The following is a 21,620-nucleotide window of genomic DNA, read 5'->3' on the forward strand; positions in this document are numbered from 1 at the left end:
TTAAGACAATGGCTGCATCTTGGCTCTGGCAAGAACAAAGAGATAAGATTTATGTGAGAATGAACTTACTCCATCTGTGCCTGGCCCATAAATCTTTCTCTTTACTGTATTATGCTTGCACTTTAACTTGTTCTGCCTGTTTTGCAAATAACTCTTGGCTGATGCCAAAAAAAAAAAAAAAAAAAAAACAAAAAAGCCCTCCTGTTATGTTATCTGAACCCAGCTCTTTTAATTCAATAAGCATTACTGTATATGTTGGTGTGTGTGTGTGTGTGTGTGTGTATGAAAGAAGCATAATGCACTGTAAGTGGGGGGTGGGATTAAAAATGTTTATTAAATCAAGAAGTAATCATTTAGCCCACCGCAAAAATAATAATAAATAAAACACAATCATTTTATTTCCCAATATTGGACATTCAGATCACACATGAATTCACTATTGAAAAATGGTGAGATATTCCAAGTAAAGAAACTACTAAGACTGTATCTTAAAGTTTTATTTTAATATTTTTATCAACATTTTCCAGAGAAAGCACCAACAATGTGATCAATTTTTATCAGATCAACTGTCTAAAAAAGAAACCCTGGCATGACTATTGTCATACTTTTAGCAGCACCCATTTTAAGGATATTTATTGTATTAGGCTTCAGAAGCATGAATTTACACCTTGGAGAGAGGATCACTCCATATTGTTTTAAGTATGAGGAAGACTATTTTTTTTAATTTATTTTATTTATTTTTGCATAGAAAAACTGGAGTGTAGGCCAGAGGTGTCTCTGATGAAAGGATTCACCAGAGACAGAGTGAGGAGCAGACTGACTGAAATACACTGCTGAGAGGAGCAGTGGGCAAATCAGGAGAGGTCTGTGTCCCAGGTGTGGGTTAGCTCCCTGGCTGGGTATCGAACTCAGGTTGTAGGGTGACAGCACTGAGACTTAACCCCTAGGCCACCAGCGAGGTCCTCAGGAAGACTATTCATCCAAGAAAAATGTCTGCATTTTCAAGTCCATTCAGGCTACAGCTTTTATTAAAAGCAGCTAACATTTCTTTGATATCATATATTGTTAGAGATTCAAGAAAGCAGATCAGGATCCTGGTTCCGTATTTCCTCTACAAGCCTGACAGTCAAAAGCATCAAGCTCCTCTGGGTTTTCCATTTCTTCTTCCTCTTTTCCTTCTCTCCCCTCTCCTTCCATTTTCTCCACTTTCTTAGGGGGCTTTTCCCCCACGGATGTTCCCTGCTAATATGCAATCCAAGTTTGGGCAGCTGCATCTGTATCCACCAGCTTTATAATTAATTAAAACTATCTGACAGGACAAGGAAAAATTGTCTTTCAGTAATTTTAGTTTATTTTTCTTTCTTTCTTTTTTGGCTGCTATATCCAATTTTAATGGTAGGGTATATATTTGACATTCCTGACAAAGAAAGAAGAAGACACTGTTCCTTTTGAATTCTTAAAATAACAATAATTAGCATCAGCATCTCCAAGCTTCACAATTCACACATCAATAAGGAATTCCAGCTGATGTATCCTGTTGGTCAGACTTTTGTCTCAGCACCCTATTTGGTCAAGTCCCAGTTTCTTTCCTGACAGCCCTCTGATTACCGCTCCCTCCTTGCAATATTTGTCAGCTGGCTTCCAACACCCCCTACATCCTTGGTTTTCCTCCTATATATCAACAGCTCCCTCTTGTTTCTCTAATACTGATTCTTCCTTATCCTCTGTCCATTAAGCGTGAGTATCCTTGAGTTTAGTCTTCAAATCTCTGAACTTCCCTTCTACATTCAATTCCTTAGTAACCTAGCCCAGTCTCACAATTCCTACATTTACACATATTCAGCTCAGACTTCTCCCTGAATTCCAAATCCTTATATCCAACCATGTACTGAACATCTTCCTACAGCTATCTCATTGGGAATCTCAACATTCATACATACAAAGTCAATGGCTCACGTTGCTCCATTCAAATATCTTTTGTAATATATTCTTCCTCATCCAGGTAAATAGCAATTCCATCCTTCTAGGTGCCCAAGTCCAAAATATTGGAATCATCCTCACCACCTCTCCTTTTCTCATACCCCAGATGGAATCCATGAATAAAAACTATTAATTCTCCCTTCAAAATAAATAGATCAAGAATTTGATGCCTTCGAATCACCTCTATCTGTGTCTAAATTAATGTCATCTATCTCTTTGCTGGATATCAGGATAATCTGCTATGTGATTTGAATTCAGCAGCCAAGTGAGTTTCCTAAGGAATGTCATACCACGCATGGGTTCAAGTCCTTCCAGTGGCTCCACATTTCACTCAGAGGAAGAGCCAACATTGTTAGCTATTAAGTGGCCTACTAAGATCCTCACTGTCTGCCCTCCCACCTCTGCTCTCATGTCCTAACACTTTGTCCTGTTGCTCAATCCAGCAAAATCTCCTTGTTTTTCTTTAGACACACTAGACTCACTTCTGCCTTAGGGTGCTTGCATGTGGCACTCCCACACCCTCACAGCATCTTAGAGTCAAAATTCAAAAATCAGGGCCTCCCCGGTGGCTCAGCAGTTGAGAGCTGGGCTGCAAATCTGCCTGCAGCCTCTGCAGCACCGGCTCGATCCCCGGCTAAGGGCGAGGGTTCCACATGGCACGCAGACCTCTCCTGCTGCACCCGCTGCTACCCTCAGCAGTGTATTTCGTCAAGTCTGCCTGTTCTGTTCCCCGCTCTGGGTCTGGTGAATTCTCTCACCCTCCTGCACTTCTGACTGTACCCAGTGCTTGTATAAATAAATAAATAAATCTTTAAAAAAAAATAAAAAATCATATCACCTTCTCAGAGAGGCCGAGCGAGCCATCCCTGTCCATCCTTTCTAAAATGATAATTCCCCCTGTTTTTCCCTATTCACTACATTGCTTCATTCTTCTCTGTGATAATTTCCAGTGACCATATAATGTGGATTGTTTATTGTTCTCTCTTCCCCACTAAAATATAAACATCAAGCCAAGTTTTTAATCTTTTTTTATGGACTTCTCCAAAAACAATCATGCCTGAGGTAAGAGAAAACAATTTATTGTTAGGTGGGTGAATAAATGTTCCTTTATAATCTATTTCTTTATTTACAAAAGGTCATGATCATTTTTTCACATAAAATAAAAAAAACATCGAATGCAAAGGGGTAAGGTGAAATTTGGTGATGAGTGGGCAATTAGTTGAAGCTGGGTTTTCTTTTCTTTTCTTTTTTTTTTTTTTTTTTGTGGGACCCTCGCCGGCGGCTGGGGAACGAACAGGCGCTGCAGAGGCTGCAGGCAGCCTGGCAGCCCAGCGCTCAACCGCTGCGCCACCAGTGGAGGCCCAATAGAGGTTTTCTTTTATACTATTTTTCCTACTTTTGTGTATATTTTGGGCCCATTTATCTACAATCTTAATCTACCCTAACTAATTAGCCATTATTGTATGGACAAATATTTGAGTTTCATCTTTTTCTCTATCACAAGAAATGCTAGAATAATCTTACACAACCAATGATAACCTTGCAATAAATTCCTAGGCATAGAAGAATTTGCACTTTAGTATCTTAAACATACTACTAATCTTGCCTTCAGAAATTTTGAACCAAAACACATTCCCAAAATAAGCTCCCAGTAGAGCTACTCAAAGCTGGTCCATAGTATGGTATCAGATCTCAGGCCTCCCTGATGGCACAGGGGTTAGTCTCAGCACTATCACTACAATAGCCTGAGCTTGGTCCCTGGCCAGGGAGCTAATCCACATGGCACAGCAGACCTCTCCTGTCTCACCCAATGCTCCCCTCAGCAGATTTCAGTAAATCTAACTGTTCTGCTCCCCACTCTGTCTCTGGTGAATCCTTTCTCTCTCTCCTTCACACACGTGCGCACACACACACACACACATACCTCTATAACTCTCGCCTACACCCCCGTTCTTCTATGCAAAAATAAATAGCTCTTAGGGGAAAAAAAAGGAATCAGTTCGCAAATTATTTATAACTCAAGTCTAGCTGACTGAACTTATTTCAATGGGGGTATCTGCCCTTTGCTGATCATGTATCATGCAAATATTTTTCCAGAATATCATCCTTCAAACAAGTGTAGTTTTCTACTACATCAAAAACAAAATTTTAAGAATTTAAAATACTGGGTTTTTTTTTAACTCCTCTTCATGGTTTCTCATTAGGAATGTCTTTTTCCAACCACAATACTGTAAAAAAAAAAAAATCCATTCACATGTTATGCTCATCTTTATAGTTATTACATTTATAATTATCATTTTTGCATGAGGTATATGATAAGGATTCTGCTTTATTTTTTACATATGAGTAGGCAGATGTCTCAACACCTTTTATTGAATAATTCATCTTTTTCTTACCAATCTGAAATGACAAACTTATCACATACTAAATTACCATATATACTTATCTTAAAGTAGACTATATTTTATTCATTGATTTATTGTTATATCAATATCACTGTCAATCATCAATGACTTATAATATTCTTTAACATTTGGGATGACAAGTACTCTGATAAATATTACTTATAATTCTGGACACATTATACAGGGTCATTCATCCAGATGAACTTCAGAATCATTTTTGGCAAGTTCCCCAGCTTTGACAGAGATTGTATCATGTCGTAGTTTAACTGATCAACGTGGTATTTCTGCATTAGTGTAGCAAATCTTACTTTCCAAGAACAACACACCTCTCTCTACTTACTTGAAATGTATTTTATGTCCTACAATTGAGTTTTATAGCTCTCCTCACTTAGTTTCAAATCATTTCTAGGTAAGTTATTGGCAACTTTTATATTGCCAACTTTTATATAGTTATAATGTTATGGTAAATAGAATCTTTTTTAAAATAATATATTCTAACATTCATGTTGGTAGTTAAGTGATCTATTTTTAATTATTCTGTAGCTAATACACAACCATAGTCAATAATCACTTCTAATAGGTTTTCAAGTGAATCTAAACATTCTCTGTTAATTCCATTCATACATTAATTCATTTAGTAAAGAAAAATCAAGCACTTCGTACATATATCTCAAAATATCAGTGCAACTGAAGATCAATATTATATAAAAATATAGACCTACTGCAAGGAACATAAAGTCTACTAGGGTATATAAAGCACACAGACATGCATATATTATTGTATGAGATAGATACTGCATGGTCTTTAAAAGGGATACAGTTAAATGTACTATAGATTACAGAAGGACACACTGCAGAAGGATGGAAAATGAGCACTTACTTTGAGCACAGAATGTCAGGATATGAAAAGATCAGAGGGATAATATTATAGAAAGAAGGGGGAAAACAATCACAGGGGAAAACATAGAAAAGGACCAAAGTTTGGTTGGATCACAGGAAATGCTAAAGAGGGATTATAGTAAATTGATAAATGGATCACTCTGAAGGTAAGAGTAATGTGCTTCTCATTTGACAGAAAATGGGAAGTTATAAAATGAACTAAATTGCACTCCAAGAAGAGGAATAAGGGAACAGGATACAAATGTGAGGTGAATTTGCCATGAGAGAACTGAGGCAGAGGAAGTAAAGTGTTTTTACAACATGGACCCAACATTCTTTGACACCCCTCCCAATGAGTAGTGGGATCTCTGCTTCCTCCCCTTGAATCTAAACTTTGTGACTGGGTGACTGATAGAATCCATGGGACAAGGCACTGCACTAGTGCCTAAGTTCAAACCTGAAGAAACTGGTGCATTTCACATCCAATCTCTTGGGACACTCATTCCTGCAACTCAGCCATCATGCTCTGAGGAAGCTCAAGCAATCGCTGAAGATTCCATGAGAAGATAAACTGCAGGTCCTTGTCCTAGTTCCCAACTGATAATTGGCACCAACATTCCAGACATATGAGTGAATCATCTGAGAAGCAGATCATCTGGTCTCCAGTGAAAATATCTGCTGATGCCACAAGTAGCAGAGACTAGCTCTTTCTATTGAACCATGGAGATTCAAAATTACTATTGTTTTTTAAGCAAGTAATTTTGGGTGGTCTATTGCACAGCAGTAGAAACTAGCACAGAGGCCAACTTAGAAGCTCTCGCAAGAGTACAGATCAACAGAATGAGGGGACAACTTGAATAATGGCAGTGAGAAAGGGTTAAATTCCAGTGATATTCTGAACATATAATCAATAGGAAGACTGCAGCCTAAAATTAAAATTTAGCCCCTTAGTTATTTTTCTGAACAAGAATTACAGACACCTTGTTTTACTGTACTTTTCAAATACTGTATTTTTTATAAGTTGAAGGTTTATGGCAATCCAGCAACAACCAAGTCTATCAACATCGTTTTTTCCCAATAGTATGTTTCATTTTTTGTCCCTGTGCCACATTTTTTTAGCAATAAAATATTTTTAATTAAGGTATGTACATTTGTTTAGACATAATGCTACTGCATACCTAAGAGACGACAGTACGGTGTTATAACATAACTTTTATATACACTGGGAAACCAAACAATTTGTGTGACTCACTTTATTGTGATTTCAGGTGTGCCTGAAATTAGTTAAAATTAGTTACTTACTAATATTTTGAAATTGCATCTTGTGGTAGGTTAGAATATTATAAAGTTGACAACTACTCCCACTGCCTACCCATTCCATCCTGTCCATGAAAAATGAGTATTTTCCTGCCATGGTGGTAATGAGCTTGCCCATGTGACCTGCTTTATCAGTAACAGCTGAAAACATGATGGATCAGCTCCAAGTATAAGCTTTAAGAGACACTGCAAGTTTCTGCCTGGTCTGTACATTTCTGCTATCACAGATCATGCTCCAGGTAAGTCTCAGGGGAGAAATTCACGGAGCAATCCTGAACCCAACCCACAGCTTCGAGTCAAGCCCAGGGGAAACCATCCTAGGTAAAATAAATCAAATTCCAGTCCACATACAGATGCACAGGGAGAAAAACTTATTGTACTATATAAGTAACAAGTAATAGCATAAATAAATACTCGTGGTCACATGTCACTGTTTTGGGGGTTTTTTTGTGTTTTTTTTTAAAGATTTATTTATTTATTTATACAAGCACTGGGTACAGTCAGAAGCGTGGGAGGGTGAGAGAATTCACCAGAGCCAGAGTGGGGAGCAGAACAGGCAGAAGGACCGAAGTACACTGCTGAGGGGTGCAGTGGGCGCAGCAGGAGAGGTCTGCGCACCATATGGGACCCTCGCTGGTGGCCGGGGATCGAACCGGCGCTGCGGAGGCTGCGGGCAGCATCGCAGCCCAGAGCTCAACCACTGCACCACCTGGGAGACCCGCCACTGGTTTTTATGCTTACAGAAATCACTGTGTCTAACAAATATATTTACTAATATTTGGGAATCACCCACTGCCCACATCACATTGTAAATGTAAAAGATCACACAATCCTGATTACTAATACTTAGTGATGCCTCTCATTTAGAGAAATATAAATAGACTGATACATACATGGATATTTTACATGCTTCTATTGGGGTCTATTAGGTGATCTAGGTTTCTAGAGATGGAAACAAATGAAAATGTTTTAATAAATCAGGTATTTTTTCCCCTCATCTTTGAGTTTGTACTAGACCCACACTCACTGGATGGGAAGGGAATTTTCTGATACAAGGTAGCAAATGTGACAATATTGCAGATGTTATAAAGACAATCTTTAGGGATATCAACAGCAGTTCTCCAAGTGTGGTGCCCAATACAAATTCAGGGGGTATGGAAGAGCAAAACTCCCAGAGATCATTTTCATAACGACACTGTGACATTATTTGCCTTTTTTCCTACTCTCATTTTTCCCTATGCTGCAGTTTTCCAGAGCCTCATCACTTTGATATCACAATAGACTAACTGTAGAAGCAAGTAAGAGAGTCCAGATAGATTAATCCACATATTTGGAGATTTGCAAATATATAAAGCAGTGCACCTCTTCTCACCAAATTTATCTTGTTTTCAAAATACAGTAAATTTTCCTTTTAAAATTTTGTTATTTATGTTAACATGTAATGGGTTTACCAAAAATTAACTAATAAATGCTTTTTAAATGTCCCCATTTTCCTTCCTAACATGGCAAGTATTTGAAAGACACATAAAATAAAGTTGTTCATGACCCTGAATAATTTCTAAGAGTATAAAAGGGCCTGAAACCAAAAATTTTGAGATATATTCCAAACTATGGCGTGGTTACATGTCAATGTGTTACAAGTACACTGGAAGAGCCGATTTTAAGAAAAGTAATGACAACAGAGAGGAGTTTGTGGAATTCCTACAAGAACAAGTCCTAGACCTAAATATCTTCACCAACATAACTTTGATGGAAGTGACAGTCACATAGTTCCTTTCTGTAAACGTTTAATTTTGCTTATAGTGGTCATATTAAATAGTGCCTTTAAATGGTAGAGAAGATGGCAGGAGAGATTAAGTCACCTATACTGATACCAAAATGTCTTACTTTTTCAAGCTGCTACACGTGATCTTACAAAATGCTCTTGCACTATTTAAAAAAGTGGAGGTAAACTGTCAGCATAAGTACTTATTTGTATTTATATTTTATTATTTGAGTCCTTTATTCCCAAACGACTCAAAACATTCCAAATATATTACTATATATAAAACTTTTGTTAATAACCTCAGAAGTACACAGTTTCTCTTTCCATATTTCAGAAGAGGAAAATATTATTAGCTAATTAATACAGAATAAACTACAAAGTAGGAACACTGAATCCCTAACACCTCATTACTGCCATGCAACCGTTTACACATCACACCAAATACAAAGTAAATAATTTCTTGGTCCACCACTACTGAAACTTCTGAAAAAATATCATGTTTCTTCCTGTTTTAAGCTAAATTGACTTCTGAGCATCCTTTATACCTTCACTGTCTGCCTAGACAGCTTGCACAAAATCCTTAATCCTCTAAGATATTTTCTAAAAAGACTATCAAAGACTTACTATGCAAAAAAATGTCACTAAACCTAGATATTCAGGTACCAAAATCTATATAATGACCCAAGAGCATTAAAAAGTCTACTCAAAAGGCTGACTCTACATCTTACAAAACTGGCAAAAAAAATTTCCAACGAAAAGTAAGCTCTCCTCTAATACTTAGGTCTATTGTAAGCAATACGAGGCAATATAAGCAAATATGAATATGTCCCCTACTTCTCCAATAGTCTTCACATATCTACATATAATCCATGCTACTATTCATTGTAGAGCAAAGTTAAAAAAAATGGGCAACTAAATAAGGAAAAAAGTTAGCTAACAACTGATGAGAAGAAATGATGAGATTTATGTGGCTGAATGAGGGTTACAAAGCTTCTATAACAAACATCCAAAAATACATAAAGGCTCAACATAATGGAAATCAGTGTCTCTCTCTCTCTCTCTCTCTCTCTCTCTCTCTCTCTCTCTCTCTCACATACAAAATTTATGCTCCTTCCATTCTGTAGTTACTATTGGAAGGTGCTACAAATATGACCATCACAGATTTTCTATTCAGAAACATAACCAGGTGTCCCCAGTTTGTGAAGAACTCCCCTCCCCCATGCCACAATTTAGTTTTACATCCCTTTAATCCTGTCTCCTCACCATCCACTGCTTCTTTATGGCCATCAACATTCAAATAGAGAAAGAAGGAAGACATAGCATGGGGTTTGGAAGTTTTGTCCCAGATTTGACGCACATGACGACACAGATGGTCACACAGCTGCTGTGTGTGCCCACGTGGGAGGCAGCACACAGGAAGAAAAGATAATATGCTTAAACAGAACGTAAAACAATATGCCACAGTCTATTTGTTCTGGAAACAAATAAAACAGGCCAATCAACCTAGGCAAAACAGGCCTACTGAGTGGGAATCAGAAATGATGTGATTGTTCACAAGCAGTGGTCTCAATTAGATTCTGAGTGTCAACAATAGAACTATAAACACCAACCTATACAAAAAAAAAAAACACTGTTCCATTACTAAACCAAAGTGGGATGTATTTTAATATATGTATACTTTCATTAAAGAATAATGAAAGGATTCCTTTCCATAAAAGAACATCAGGGTATTTTACTTGTGTTATGACTAATTTAAGAAATTACTGAAATTTGGTTCTCTTGCTGTTTCTTAAAATTATCCTGTTATCATTATTCCATCTGGAGGTGGGTGTCAGTTGGAATGGTGAAGCTAGTCCAGGCCACTTACATATGCAGAAAAGCTGTTTTTATTAGTATTTCTCTTTTGTTCTCAATAGTGGACTAAAAACTACTACCACAGCCACGCCACTGACCTTGGCCACCAAGGCTGGCTGTGTACATAGCCACCCATGCTTTTGCTTGAACTGGTGATGGCAGGATTCTAAACCATCTCCTCCAACTCTGGTATTTGCTCCAGAGGCACAAACCCATGTTCACAGTCCTTAATTCCTATGCCCACAGAAGTGGGCATTTCTCTTGAGAAATTAAGGGGAACAGTAAACTCTCACTTACTCAGGTTCATACAATAAATAATGGAATGCCCCAAATTCAAGAAAAGAATCAGTTGCTAGTGATTCCACATTGAGACAAACGTCTACTATGGACTATGGACAAGATAAAATGTTAATAACTCAAAATGGCATGTGATCCCAGCTGCTTGTCATGAGATGAGTCATGAGGAGGAGAACGGGAAGATGATTATGGGGAAAAGCAATTTTTTCTTCACATATGCAGTAAGGATTCAAGTCCACAAGCAAGTACATGTCCATATAGACCAAGTTTCCACAAGGAAACCCGACTTTGTCTTCTCCATTCAATGCCAGGACCTCAGGGACAAAGCCACTGAGGTGGTATGGAGGAGTCCTAGTAAAAACAATCATTCCCAGCCTCTTTAAAAGACTTTCTGTGACAAGGGAATGGCCTATCTATGTGCTGGCTAGTTTGTAGCCTTTAGCTATATGTGGCCATTGAGTACATGAATTCAGATAGAGTGGAGGACAAACTCCATTTTTAATTTTCTCAATTTAAATTTAAATAACCACATACAGCTCCTGAATATTATGGATAGCACAGATCTTGTCTTTCTGATGGTGTTTTACCAATCCAATGCATAAGAAAATAGACTATTTAAAATCTTTTAGGATGTAATTTCCTCTGTGACCCAGTTCACATATATATCATATATATTATATGTATACATATATTATATCTACAAACAAAAACCTAACTTAGATGTCTTCAATATGTTCTACAGCAACAGCACCCCAACTCTCTGGTTAAAAGGATCCATTTTTAATTTAAAAATGTATTATTAACCATTTACAACAGCTATGCCTTAACTGCTGTTAAGAGGCCATATTATAACAAAAAAAAAAAAAAAAAAACCCCTACTCCTAATTAAGTAACAGTTTATATTCATGTATATTTCCTCAAACCAGCAGAGCTATATGGAATTGTCAAACAGTCATAAACTTAAACATGCGGGACAATGTTTACTTAATATGTTAGCAATCCCTGTGGATTTCAGGACTCCTTACAACATCATACAGTTCCTGGGCTCTGTGCCCCACACAGGTTTGAAGCCCTCCTCCAAAGACGATGTTCCTAAGTGCACAGCAAATATGTTACAGAGATAAGAGGCTTTGGATTAGTGCTAGAGAAAAGAGAAAAAAATCAACTTCCCTAATGACTGGAAGTCAAAATTTTTTAATAGAGATCTGGCAGTATGTGTGATTTCTACAGTTAAGAGCAATTTTCATTCTAGCTTCAAAGATATCAAGATCTAGCAATTTAGATTTCCTAAAAGTATATTTTTATAACTCAACATTTATATGATGGTCATCAGCTCTCTTGCTAACATCATTTTATCAAAAAGTATTTTTGCTCTCTGTCTGTGATTAACACATGTTTCTCTGTGTCATTTTTGAAATCAATAATTTGAGGGGAAAAAATAAGGCTAACGTTTACTTAAAAGTTTTGCAGCCATTTCACACGTAAGTAATCTGCATAGATTTTAAAGTCCCTTTTTCTCAGCAAAATAGCTACAAGTTGTCCATTTGTTGTCTCTATTGTATTTACGTCCAAATGCTTCAATTTGTGTTAAGCAGACCAAATATTTCATCTCAATTTCAATTCTACCATTTTCAATTCAGAGATTAAAAAACATGTTTGTTCTCCACACTAGAGTTCCAATGACATAAACATGTCATAATTCTATTTTTACTATTTAGAAGTAAGAGTTGTTTTCTAAGTAATTGTTAACAAACTTTGGGAGCTGTGTCAGAGAAGAACTAAGTCATTCCCAGGCTAGAGTTGGCCATGAGCATATCATAATTCTCACGCTTTATTATGTGGAGATAAGTGATGCTTTATAAGTAACATATGGGTAACTTGGGGACTTGTGTTAGAGAACTGAGTCATTCCAGGATGGAGCTGACCACTAGTTAGACAAACCAGATTAAGCTGGAGGTGAGTAGTCGCTTTTGTGAAGCTGATAGAAGGATGAAGAAAGATCCCATAAGCACCACAGATCTACTATTATAAATATGGGAAGGATTGTTTCCATATCACAATTTCTCTGCCTGGAAATGATTGAAAAGCTAAAATCTTACAACCTGAGCAGAGAACAGAGGACAATATTAATGGTTATTTTGGCACAAGGTCTGGTTTGACCACTGTGATCTTGGCACAGCCTAAAATCTCTAAAGAGATCCAGTGTTTGAGGTGATGCCCTGTCGGGTTCACCATAGCACTAGTGTGGAGCATTTTCCTGGTTCTGCAGGGACCTCTCTGGACATGCCCCTCTCATCAGAATCAAAGTTCCCAAGGACACCTTTCAAAGCAGGAGAACTGGCAGATGTTGCTTAGTATTACAGAGTAAAAGCTATCAGGTAAAAATAAAAGCAAACTGTACAGATTACAAAAAGGATCGACAAATCTAAGAAACTCCAAAACTGCATTATAGTTGATAAAGGTACTAAATAAATCATAATTCACTACCTGAAAAGGAAATCTCATAGAAAAACCCCAAGATATTTTAAATTCTCTGGACTTCCTAGAATGGTATCACCCACTGAAAAAAGGAGGACATTATTTATCAAGATAAACGCAAATGAATCTTTCAATTAAAAAAAAATGTATCTACTGGTAGACATTAGCTTATTACACATCACCTACACTGACTGTTATAAACCAACTATTCACTCAAAAGAGTCATTCTTTAAAATGTCTGGCAAACTCAATATTAAATTTAGAAAGCTGAAGCGAGGTTTTAATTCAATCCGAAATGGCATGCATTAGCAGCATAAAAATTGCTTCTTGGTTAAATAGTCTGAGTTGCAATTTATTCAAGATAACAAAAATTTTTTAATGTCATAAATTAATTTTTAAAGTACATACACTTACCTTTTAAGGAAGATCACATTTCAGGATTCTGTATCATAGAGAAACTGTCTTTTCCTGTGGAGAAAAAAAAAGAAGAAATTCTATCCACTAATAACAAAAAGTGGTAAACGTGAATTTTTTAAACCTGCTATAATCTCATGCTCTGGCTTTACTCACTAAGATAAACAATGGAAAGCATTAAAATATTTCTTCACTTACACCTAAATGAAATATGTTCAATATTTTGAGTCCAATCATTTGTCTTCTAAGAAGCAAGTGGATGAAATCGAATGGAAGCATAAAAAAATAAATGGGAAACTGTCAAAAGTAGAATTAAAACATTTACTTCACAACTATACCAATGACATATACACAAACTTTTTGTTCGGTTTCATGAAGTAAATGTATAAATGAAAGAAAACGCTTTTACATTTTTTCCAGCAGGAAAATGAGAAGAGCTTGTAATAGTGTTTGCAGGTAATGAACATAACAAACTATAAGTTGTTTCCTGTTGAATACTTCTTGTTGTCCAGGCTCCATTTTTCTTTTTTTTTTTATATTTATTTTTTATTTTTTTTTAAATAGAGGCATGTTTTATCTATTTATTTATTTGTTTGTTTGTTTTGTTTATACAAGCACTGGGTACAGTCAGAAGCGCGGGAGGGCGAGAGAATTCACCAGAGCCAGAGCGGGGAGCAGAGCAGGCAGAAGGACCGAAGTACACTGCTGAGGGGAGCAGCGGGCGGCAGGAGAGGTCTGCGCGCCATGTGGGACCCTCCTCTGGTGGCCGGGGAACAGCTGGGGATCGAACCGGCGCCACAGAGGCCGCGGGCAGCCTCGCAACCCAGCGCTCAACTGCTGCGCCACCAGGGAGGCCCGAGGCTCCATTTTTCTTACCTAAGACTTTTAGATCAAGAAATATATATATTAAAAAAGCAAATCAAAATAGAGTATCTCTGGTTTTATTTTATTTATTACTTTCAATAAATGACAAAAAACTTCCTAGTCACAAATAAATACTAAATATGACATTTCTATTCAAAATTGTTTCATGTAAGTGAAATTATTCTACTATTTTAACATACATTCTCAAACCCAAGTAAGGAAGTAAATGGTTTAGTTTAATATTAGTTAATCATTACTATTATAAACTTCTTCTGTGAAATCTAATTAAAGCAGCCAATGCAAAAATATCCGCAAGAATAATTCTGACTGATCCTGGTGTATCAGGTGTTATAGATAATTTAACTTCCAGTGGGGATTATGTGTAGATTCAGAAACAATCACCACAATTTCTGACTCAAAGAACTCGAATGGTTTGATATGATCACCAATGCACAAATCTAAGATCACACTCCAGAGGATTCTCACACACACAATGCACACACCCACACACATCACACACTGCACATCAGATGGGATTATTGGACTAGATAATGAATGTTTCAGTTGCCCACCTTTTCAGGCAATAAAAATCCTTTTTAAGCTTTAAATCAGTAATTCTCCCAACATCTTACTAAAAGGAGGATGACTCCTGTAACCACATCCAAGCCTGCAAACAGCCATGGTAAAGTCCGACCCTCCCTGGCCACAGTTAACTCCAGACTTCTTTCCTTCAAAACAACACCAATCCTCCGCATGGACTCCCCAAAGCCAGCCAGCACGTGGGACCTTTTCTCTGCATTTATTTGCTTCTAGTTTCAGTCAACATTACGTTGGCCCTCTCACTGCCAATATAGTCGAGTTGAGCTAATAAGCTGCCCATTCTATTTTCTGAATTACAGCTGCAGGTGAATTCTGTTAACAAAAGGAAACCGAGCAAGATTGATGACTGAATCATGGATCAACCTCACACACAGAGGCAAACCATAATCTGTGGCATACTGACAGCTAGGATGGGGCTCTTTGTAGAGCTTCAATTCATAACTAGCAGTTCAGAAATAATATATCTAGGATTTGCTGCAGAACAATATAGTTGGACTGTTGGTGGGAAGGGTAATATATGAAAAAAAAGACTAAGTCTTTTGTAGTTCAGTGAGGGATATGTGGATAATCATTACAATATTCATTCTACTTTTATATTTAAAATTTTTCATAAGGCAAGTTAAAATTATGAGTGAAAATGAGGCAGAGAAAAATACACAGATCATAAATATCACAACTTTCCTATTTTCCAAGCAGCCCTCACCTAAAAGGAAAAAGAAAATCGAAATAAGCAAATTTTAAAAAATTACATATCACACTAGGAAAAATGAGCAGTCTGTAGTTATAATTTTATAAATGAAGCAATAATGGCCTTGAAGCTTTATTTTAATATTTTCAAAACCAAACTAACAAATTTACATTTACCTGTAGTAGAGCTTCTTTATTGACTGTTCTTATTATATCAGTATTATTTATTCTTATTATATCACACATCTCTTCTTTGAATTATAACAAAAAACACTGGTTTTCACTTGCTTGTCAGAAAGAGCTAGTAAATATATTTTTGATTAATATAAATAGGAAAATGGATGACCTATAATTAATATCAATGTGATGTGTTTCATGGACAAACTTTTCTAAACAACAGATCTTAGAAGGAATCATTTAGGGGGAAAAACCCTTTATTGCTGCAAATTTGGGGACCACAGATACAAATGATCAGATTTGCAGCCCACTTATGCCACCCAATTTGTCACTGGAAAAGAGAAAAACAATGGATACTCCATAGATTATACTGCTGACTAGTCTAGCATCTTTAAGAGACTAGAACTGGTCACAAGAGGCCAGAGTTCAGCTTTCACAATAAGCAGGGAAAGTCACACATCAAGTAAAATCATCCTCACGGCCTCAGAACTGGAATCACTCACCCTGCCAAACAGTCCTGAAAATCTGATCCTCGACATAAATTAAAAGGCAGGATTTATGACATGGTTTGGGGAAAGACACGGTTAGAGGAAAGCTGTGCCAGCCTGCTTCAAAGATGAGCCAGGGATAAGAACAAACATTGGTTCCCTCTGAACAGAAAATGTACAAAAACCAACACTCAATCCTAATGTGAGATTTGATGATTATAACAAAAAAAGTAGCTGGTGGTTTTTATTTTCTTTTTCAACTTTTCCTGGACTAAAACAATCTGTTTCCTTTCCAATAAAGAAACAATGCCAAATTTTGAAAAGGAAATTGGTCTGACTTAATGGATAAGCACATAAAAGCTGGAAAGGGGAGTATTATGGGAAAACCAGAGCAACTCGGCCTTATGAGGCAAGCTACCAAATTTACCACTGAAAGGATCCTGGATCAGGAAAAGGAATGTGTGGATAATTATGAACAAGTGGCATGATGGAGGTCAGCTAAACAAGATTTAGTTGTTTTCACTTTGAAAATTACAGTTCCAGCAATTTATACTACATGAGTTAAGAAGAAATTCCACTAGCTTACATCTATACTGAAATATTTTTCATACAAGTCATCATAATTGGGGGTCTAGTTTTATTAAAGTAGGAATATGATATACAGGATCCCCCCCACTATCTGAAAGTAGAGCATTCCTATGAACACTTTTATAAGCTGAAATGGTATAAAGACAAGCAGCTGAATGCTATTTTCACTTTTTACCATACAAGCTAAGTTCTTCCTTGGATTTCCTTCAGTTTGCAAAAGCAGTTACTGAGGTAGGCCTTTCATAAAAGCTAGTGACATGATGTGAGCTTTTAAAAAGTGGGGGGATACCTGTATTACAAGGTCTGGTGCATTTAATAAATATTTGTCAAATTAATACTTGAATAAGGTGGCAGCTAATACCAAATCATGAAATCTAAACCTCAGGTCATTAGAATTGAGAAAAATAAAATAGCCAGGTAAAGCAGTCATGGCACTTTGCCTAACCAACATTCACAGCCTTGATTTTCTTCCTAGAGGTAATATGCCAAACTAACTTGGCTTGTTCCCCCAGACTCCCTGGCAGATAGGGGGGACATAGTTTCAACCAATGAGACTTAGTCATAGCAAGAGAGCGGGTTATGAGTAAGTCTGTTCTCATGATATGAACTCATCTCCTTCCCACTTTTCTGGGAACAGCTGCTGGGAGGTCCAGAGTCATCTCATAACCATGAAGGGAAAGCCAGACATGATGGAAAAAAGACAAAAAGAACCGGGTTCTCCTGGGATATTGCTGAGTTGCTGCACATGCCCGAAAGGCTTAGATTCCAAAACCTGCATTTCATGTTTGATGCAATGAACTTCTGCGAGTTTAGTCTGTTCTGTTCTATAATTCAGAGCCAAAATCACAAACACCAGATATAATTTATCTTTTTCTGTCTGTGTTCTCCAAAGCTGTTTCTATTTCCACTAACTGTGATTCTCCATAATACTGTCTAATAGTAAAGTCACATTTACCTCATCAACATCACTCAAAACATCAACAGTTTCCACTTGTCAAGAGGGTGCCTTAACACTCAAAGGGAAATCAGCTTAAGGGAGATCAGTCATCAATCAAAAGCAGCAGGCCACATTGTTCTGCCATGTGACCTACAGACAACTACACACTCATGGTAGGGATATAAAAGAAAATGATGCGCCAAAAGAAAGGAATGCTACCCCTCCAGGAATCAAGGAATGGAGAATTTTCTAACTCAAGATAATCTTAAAACTTGACCTCAGCAAAGAAAAGTAAATAATTATATGTGTGGCTAAATTAAACATTAGAGGGCCTCCCTGGTGGTGCAAGGGGTTAAGACGCAACCTGTGAAGCTATCCACAAGCCACTGCAGCATGAGTGGCTTGCAGGGAGCAAGCCACATGGCACAGCAGACCTCTCCTTACTCGCCCACTGCTCCCCTCAGCAGTGTATTTCAGTCAGTCTGCCTGTTCTGTTCCCCACTTTATCTCTGTGAATCATCTCACCCCCCGTACTTCTGGCCTGGACCCCAGTTCTCATATGCATAAATAAATAAATCTTTTAAAATTAATTAATTAATTAAACATTAGAAATGAAATCTCTCTAAAGACAGCAAATAAGAACAAGCACCTTTTAAACAGCTGAGAGACTGCCCTGGTCCAGAAGCTCCTACTTTGCTCCTACAGGGCTTCAGGAATGACCTTCTGTGCAACTAAAAAGCCTGCAGTCACTTTCCTCTTATATTTTGACCTCTCTGGATATAACATAAACTAGAACTCAGAACACTGGAGTGAAACAAGCACTGATGAAGACCAAATAAATGAGTGAACAAAACGACATACAGATAACTTTTCCAAAAACTTTATGAAAAGTGTGCAATCCTCAAAAAGAAAAAGAAAAAAATCTGTGAACATTACTCCTAGGAAATATAGTCACGAGTTGTTCAACTGAACCCCCATGACATATTTAACTGCAAAATATCTATAGAAAGAATAACAACTATATCTCAGGAGCAGTTATTTCATTTTAGAAGCCAGGTGATGCATTAGGCACTTTACACCCAGATTTCATTAACCTTCACAATCCTCCACTTAGTCACAAGGGTCTCCCCTTTCAGATGACGACAAGCTCAGAGAGAACCAAGAAGCCACATATCTGGTTTTTTTAAAAAAGAAAAAAGGCCTGGATATTCAAACCCAGGAACGTCAGCTCTCACTTTTCTCTCAAGCATTCAGCTTCCTCACTTTGGTCTTAATGAAAATATTGTTTATAAATCCCACATGTACTATATAGCTGAGATGACAGACGTAAAAACCAGTTTATGGTCTCCAAATATATGCAGGATGAGAGTCCACTGAAGCCTCAAGCACAGTGACCGTTTGCCAGTGTCAGAAACCGGAGGGTGGTCTTCTCTATGTCATCTCCAAGCTGCAAGATACTGCAAAGACCTACACATCCATAACATGTGGTTTTTTTTTTTTTCCAGTTTTAAAGCTACCATGTAATTATGTGGCCTAGAAATGATGCAAAATAAACCCAGGAATCTACAGCTTCCATTTCTCTCAAAAATCAACAGCTCTCTCCTGATATAGACAGTACAGTAAGCACTATTGCTTATATGCCATGTTTACAGAACAGGTAGAACCAAGACATGAGAAACCCTGGTCAGAAGGTAGGTGTATAAAGAAGACCCACTGCTTCTATACAAACAAGATTCTCAATCTATTTTTTAAAATATTTATTTATTTATGCATACAAGAGCTGGGGTACAGGCCAGAGGCGCGGGAGGGTGAGAGGATTCACCAGAGACAGAGTGGGGAACAGAACAGGCAGATTGACCAAAGTACACTGCTGAGAGGAGCAGCGGGGTGAGTCAGGAGAGGTCTGCTGCGCCATGTGGATAGCTCCCTGGCCTGCCGGGGATGGAACTCATGCTGCAGTGGCTGCGAACAGCTTAATGTCTTAAACCTTGCACCACCAGGGAGGCCCCAATATATTCAATCTATTGAAGCAGTTAAAAATATTAAATTTATTTCAACCAAAAGGCGATTATGTCACTATGGAAGGAAAAAAATGGGTGCATTTGCAATAGACTCCTTACACTTTTCATTGAATAAATAATGACTCTTTGAAGTTGATGAAAAATTAGTGAAAATATTTTTCAGTAAACAGCTTAATGAAATAAACTGTTATGACTCCAAAGAAAACTAACAACTTCATAAATTCTCATGGAGAAGAAACAGACTCACCACCCCCAAAACATTTGGCAATTAATTTTACACAATATGTGCACAGTCTATGATGTACGTGAATAAATGGAAAAGTTACCAACAGTGTATTAGCCTAAACATGAGCTTCTTTGCTCTGATGTTCCAGGGTAACCTTTCTAGCAATGTTTAAATAATACAGAGCTCTTTGCAAGTCATTTCTATGAGGACAGCTATTGAATTTCCCATTTTTTGTTTAAGCCTGAAAGTGCTTGAAACCCAACTTATTTGGGAATACTTACGGGATAAAGCATGTTTCACCTTTTTTCTTCCTCTCTCTATTAATTAGTTATTATTTTTAGACTGCCCATATAAAAGTGAATCATTATTTAGTATAAGAATGTTGAATCTTTTTCCAAAAATGGGCTAAATTATCTTTAAGAAGATAAACATTTCTTTCAGCTAACCCATATCAATGTTTTGCCATGATATAGAAAAAAGAGTTTCAATTAAATAATGCTATAACACTCATAGTTTTTCTCCTATGAAGCTATTTTTCAAAGTGATAAATCTGCACTAAAGGCTAATGATTTTAAAAGATGGGCTTCATACTGAAAGAGACAGATGACAATGCTTTAACAAAGACAATGGTAATACATAAAGTAGAACTCTCTACACAACTTTTAAATTTCTGGTTCAAAAACTCCAAGCTTTCTAGCTAATTAGGACTCCTCATGAATGCTTACAGTGATTAAAGTATACCCCCAAAAATAAGACAAAATTTCCCCTTGATTTTGACCCCACAATCAGAAAGTAACTGTCCCATTTACAAAATGAAATACTGAGGTCCACATTAAATTAACTGTCATAAGCAGTTCCAGAGCTAAAACTAAAAACAGGTTGCAGTTTAAAATAGCTCTTTTCTTATGCATCAGCTCACTTATTTCTTTTTCTGCATCTTAATGTAATTCTTAACAAGTGACCAAGACTCAAAAAAAAATTTCACAAAACTCTACTCGACAAATAAGGTTTGATAAGTTAAATTTAGCAGATTTCTGGTTATACTAAATATAATATTTTTACAGGAACCTACCCATAAAGTCTAGCAATGAAAGGCATTCTTACTAGTTTTTAACAAAAAATTATGAGCCGATTAAATATAGATTAGAGGAAGTCCTGCTATAAAAAGACAAATTTTTATAATTCATGGAAAAATGTGTCATTCTAGTCTATAATGATTAACTATTTATTATTAAACCAGGAGGATATTTCTACCTTTTTTATGCTTTCAGTTATTCTTCAATATTTTTAGGGTGATCATGTATTACTTTTAAAAACTCAAAATTGATCTTTAAAATCTTAGATATAATTGTTCTATTCATAAATATTACTACTGGGTAATAAATAATATGCACAAATATATTTTGAGAGTATATATTGATAACCTCAGTGAAAATAAAATTTAAACATTAAAATGACTTCTTATCTAATTAGTCCCTATAGATTCTGGTACAAAATCCTATGACATATTCTAAGTCATTTTCTATTTCAAAGTAAACTAACCATTGAACTGATATATACATTATATACTCATCTATATTTGTTCAAAAATAGGGAAATTCCCTGATTTTTATTCCAACCATTCTTCTTTATCTTGCTATTCA

At 36.7% G+C, this 21,620-nt stretch overlaps 1 protein-coding gene across 4 annotated transcripts in view; it reads right to left on the reverse strand.

The window, feature by feature from the left end:
* The window catches only part of PLCB4 (phospholipase C beta 4), a 379,157-nt gene that overhangs the window by 337,295 nt on the left and 20,242 nt on the right, over positions 1–21,620 (reverse strand). For all 4 annotated transcript variants that reach the window (XM_054696412.1, XM_054696407.1, XM_054696400.1 and 1 more), the window contains exon 2: positions 13,390–13,443. The gene's annotated coding sequence lies outside the window, so the exon portion shown is untranslated. The remainder of the gene's footprint in view (positions 1–13,389; positions 13,444–21,620) is intronic.

Source organism: Talpa occidentalis, unplaced genomic scaffold, assembly GCF_014898055.3.
Source record: "Talpa occidentalis isolate TD23 unplaced genomic scaffold, MPIMG_talOcc4v2.1 talOcc4.10, whole genome shotgun sequence".
Taxonomy (NCBI): Eukaryota; Metazoa; Chordata; class Mammalia; order Eulipotyphla; family Talpidae; genus Talpa; species Talpa occidentalis.